The sequence below is a fragment of the Lygodium microphyllum genome, chromosome 8 (assembly GCF_053477565.2).
Source record: "Lygodium microphyllum isolate KBCC chromosome 8, Lygodium_microphyllum_v1.1.10, whole genome shotgun sequence".
NCBI classification, from domain to species: domain Eukaryota; kingdom Viridiplantae; phylum Streptophyta; class Polypodiopsida; order Schizaeales; family Lygodiaceae; genus Lygodium; species Lygodium microphyllum.
Window position 1 is genome coordinate 35,680,614 of NC_141142.1, and position 5,105 is coordinate 35,685,718.

A 5,105-nucleotide genomic window follows, 5' to 3' on the forward strand; every position below is an offset into this window, starting at 1 on the left:
GATATCAGCCTTGTCTGTTGTCCTACCACCAGTAATGTGGCAAACATCTTCACCAAAGCTCTTCCTCGTGACAAATTTGAAGCATTTCGTGATGCTTTAAATTTGATATCCTTTGGTGGCGGATGATCCTTGTACTCTTGATCACTCTTCACTCCAAGGGGATTTGTTGGGTATTTGACTCACGCCTCACTTACGCCTACGCTCATATGGAAGTGTCGGTGATCAGTAGGACACTGGGGCACTTTTTACTCTCGGTAGGAGAGGTTTTTTCCCCCCAGACTTATAGTCTGATTGTCATATGTGCTTATGTGCTTATGTTACACACTTATGGGCACTTAGTGTGTATCGGGTGTGAACACCCCCTACAACCCTAAGGTTTAAGGGTTGTACTTTGTACTTTCTGATAACACTCTTTCAGTCTATTCACTTGGGTGTCGTGCTTCACTCTGTCTCTCACACTCACACTGTCTACTGAATCTCAGCTGCACCTCGATCCTTCCATCTCACAAAAAGTACCAAAAAACTAGCTAACTTGATCCCGAGGAGGCCATAAATGCTAGCCGACCAACATTAAATGTTGGTCACTAGAGAAAAATGCCAAAAAAATAGACCCTTAAAAAATCCAAAATGATGATGACAATGTCAAGCAAGTGTAGGCAGACTATGGAAAGCAAAAAATAGCCTAGGAATTCACATAAGAAGCCAACCAATAAGAAAAATGCACCTAAATTGCTAGAGCTCCTATATCTTTGTCAAACTCTAATGAGCTCACGAGTAGGAGATGGCAGACTAACATAACTAACATAGGCAAGCTTACATCCCCTCTCAAATCCTGAGTGTTTGAAGACCCAACGACCTCATTTAATGAAGCATAGAAGCCTAGGACAAAGGCTTCCTGAAGAGATCAGCTCCATTGTCCTCTGTGGAATAGTAGGCCACCGCTAACTCGAAATCCATGCATGCCATCTCTAGCATGGTCCAATTTGCACACTCCACCACACCATTCTCTGAAGGTGTGTTCGGATGAGTATACTCCACCCAAATGCCGCAATCTCTGGAAAACTAAGAAAAGAGGTTACAAGTAAACTCTCCACCATGATCGGCTTAGATGCCATAGACTTTGAAGGTAGTCTATGTCTCCACAAACACCTTCCACTTGCAGAAACAAGAGTACACCTTGTTCTTGTAACTAGAAAACAAAGCCGCACATGACGACTTAAGTCATCTATAATCAGCATCAAATACTTGGCCTTTCCAAGGGAGGCCATGCCCATAGGTTCGCAAAGGTCAGTATGAACCAACTCAAGAAGTAGAAGCTCTCATGGTGGCAACCTAGGGATGAGGCTGCCTATGTTGCTTGCTCCGCAAATAGCTAGGGTGCTAAGTCCGAATAGGAGGGAAATCAAAAAGTCCCTCCACCATCTTCTTCAGAGAAGCCTATCGTATAGCGTAAAAATTTAGATGACCATTACGAGCATATCAAAGCAGCCCAAGCTCATGGGAAGACCTCGCAACTAAGGCTATGAGCGAGTAAAACCCACCCTCCTAGGATCTTGTCCAAAGAACGACACCTATAGAAGCATCCTCCATTGTCATCGCATCCTATGTAAATACCATGCAGGTACCAAGCCGTGTAACACCACTAAGAGACAATAGGTTAAAACCTAAATCTGATATATAGAGAACTTTGGCCACCAAAGAAGACTACCGCTCTAGCAATAAAGGAATAGTCTCCACTCCTCGAACAGGAGCGATAAAGTTGTCACCAACGGTGACTGTGCCCCCTTTGGCACTCAGATATTAAAGTCAATCATGTCTGCAAGTCATGTGAGAAGAGGCCCCACTGTCACCAAGCCAAGACTTCTCTTGAGCAAAAGAAGCAAGAGTTGTGTCCTCCTTGATTAATACAGGCACAAATGCAAACTCTGTCATTGTCAGGGCAACCTTCGTATCCTTCAAATCCTTCTCCTTTGGCTTTAGATGGGGGTAGTTTTGCCAACGCTTGTCTTTGAGATGAGTGCCCTTCCCACAATGTGGGCACTTGGGTTACTTCTCCTTCTTCTCATCCTTCTTGTCCTCACGCTTCTTGTCCTTGGCCTATATCTTCCTATTCTTCCCTCCACCTATAACTACAATAAATGCCTTAGTGGAGTCAAAACCATTGACCCTCACCTCTTTGAGTCGCTCGTCATGCTCTAAGACAAGCGGTGAAAGCTCCTCTCATAAGAGTGTCTTCATGATGTGCTCCTTCATAGAGGAGGAATCATCAAGATTGAGCATCCACAACTTCTTCTCAAGGGAAATCTTGTGGACAAACATCTTGTGCTAATACAAAGATGCAAGCTTCTTCCAAACTCTTGCCATGGCCGTCAACTTGCAAACATGCACAAGGACAAAATCTTGCAAACTCATCAAGAGAAAGGATCTAACTCAAGAGTTGAGCCTATCCCACAAGGCTCCTTGGTCTATAGAAGTCCCATTTGTTGGATCCTCCTCAAGACAAAGGATAGAATCTAAAACAAGAGCCCAAAGATCAAAGGTGTCGAGTATGCACTCCGCCTTACATGATCACAACGAATATTTCAAACAATTGAGTTTGTCTTCTTTGGGTAATGAAGGTAAGATAAGCACCAACACCTAGGGTACCAAGGGTGGCATCTTCACTTTGGACAAAACCTTTTATGATAAATAAATAGAAGGGGGACGAGTGCAAAGGGGGGACTCCTCTCGCCGACTATAATCGCAATAAGCACATCTCTACTTAGAAGAGTGTCTAGAAAGAAGCTCCTCCTCTCAGTCATCAAAGGTTGTGAACTACTAAGACATCTTCCATCCTACAATCACCCAAAGAGCTGTGTTTATCAAAGGAAGGCTATCGTGCACCACCATAAGGGGTCACTTATACCAGAATGTTATCACCTACGCTAGAGAGCTACCACCTGTACTACTAGAAAGCTATAGTCATCAAAACACATTTGTTTGCTACAAAATGCAAAAAGCTAGAGCTGCTTGATGTTGAGGTACACAAAATCATGGCTTGGATCCCTTCCGAATAGGTTAACAGAACACATGTAGTAAATTAGCCTCCCGAAGAGCATTGAGGTAGGGGAAAAGGGTCAATCCCAAAGGAAAAGCCACGCAAGCAGTAAGGATAGGCTAGGTTAATTACAGATCATGGGAAAATACCTATCTCAAGCCAAACATTCCATTTGACAAGTGACAATATATGTAGCTGAAGTAACACCATGGGCCCCCATCGAGATACCTATTGATGAGAGAGAATCATTACAATACCAGGTGCAACCCCTCATATTTATGCCAAGCATGCCAAAAAAGCCAATTAAGGAGTTTTGTCTCATTAACAACAATGAAACAAAAACCATCTTTAGTTCTACTTGTGTATCAAGGGCGGTAGCAACACACCATAACCATAAAGCTTGTATAGGAGTTGTGCCATATTAACAATGAAAAGAAAAACTATACCAATTCTACCTGCGTATCAGAGGTTGCCACATGATTTTTCTGCAACATTAAGCCATAAGCAACGAGGAGTGGGACAGACCAAGGAGGATATAAGGAAAGGTCAGGCAACGAGCCATAAAGGACAATAGTGGAGCAACAAATAGTTTAGGCTAGTTAGGAAAAGGAAAGGGTAAAAGGTATAAGAGTTAGTTCAAATAGGGGATAGGTTAGGGTTACGGCTTTTAAGTAGTTCAAATACCTGTGGGACTGCCTTAGATATATTTTTAGTGTGATAAATAATTTAGGGCAAAACCTATGTTGGGTTAAGAATCTTAAGCCACATGATTAGTGCACGACCATTCAAAGATATCTATTCAAGTGAAAGAAACATATGTAATTGATGTGTAGATCAATATGGGGAATATATGAGCCAATAATTATTATGTCCTAATAATTAAGATATGGCCCAATGATCTGTTTCAGGTGTAATTACTATGATCTATAGGTTAATGGCCAGCGGGCTGCAATTAAGGACAGATCTATCCATTAAGTGTTCTAACATTGGGGGAGTTGCAACTTTTTAATTATATTGTATTACAATGTGTATACGACCTCGTAAAAATGTCAGTAATTGAACACATATTTACTACTCCAGCTAACAAACCTAAGGATACTATTTATGTGTTTGGTTAGCATCCAAGAGAAACAAGATGTAACTAACAAAATTATCATCATAAGCCACTACATGTATCACAGTACTATATTTATGAATAGCATCTCAATATGTTTAAGCTAAGTGTATCTTAATGCAAAAATTCACACTACAAGGTAGGAGGTTGTAGCAACCAGTTAATGTAAGTGTGAAATTTTTCTTCTAAAGAGTGGGGATTTCCCATCATGAATCATCAACTCCATGCTGTAGTAAAATAGTTCCATATTAAGAACAGTAGGACAAGTATGCAAGTTGAAGCCTCCTGGCACAAAGTATAAATACCAACTCATTCAATAGGTCCCCATTCAAAGTGATTGATTAGATGTACCCTAGATGTATCCCGATAAGCCCTAAGGCCTAAGTGAATTGTTTGGGTGTGAGCATGCATGCATGCACAGGGCCGATTGGCATATGAGAACACAATATGCAAGGCCATTTCTGGAGTATCATGTAAAAGATGCAAAGAAACTAATTCTAATCAAATGCATCCCATGTGTAGTCTCTCATATAGCATACTATAAAAGTACAATCATGATAAGTTTTGTGTGTGTGTGTGTGTGTGTGTGTGTGTGAGAGAGCAAATTTCAGAGTTTCAAGCAGAAGCAGCTCATAACACCAAAAATAGCGCATGAGGAGTAATGATAAGTAGCTAGCACGTACATCTCTGACATCTATTGAGGTGAATCATCTCGGGGTTAGACAATGATGATAGGTAATAGCCTAGATCCAGTTGGTCCCATGGGGCCTCTGCCTAACACCGAGAGAGAGAGAGAGAGAGAGAGAGAGAGAGAGAGAGTCAGTCAAAAGAGTCACTAATATATGATTAGGAGGAAGAAGTCAATCACTAAGATATGACTATTTTTTCGTTTTTTGGAGAGTATGTTTCACAGTTTCAAACGGAAATATCACATCACACCAATGGTATTGAAGT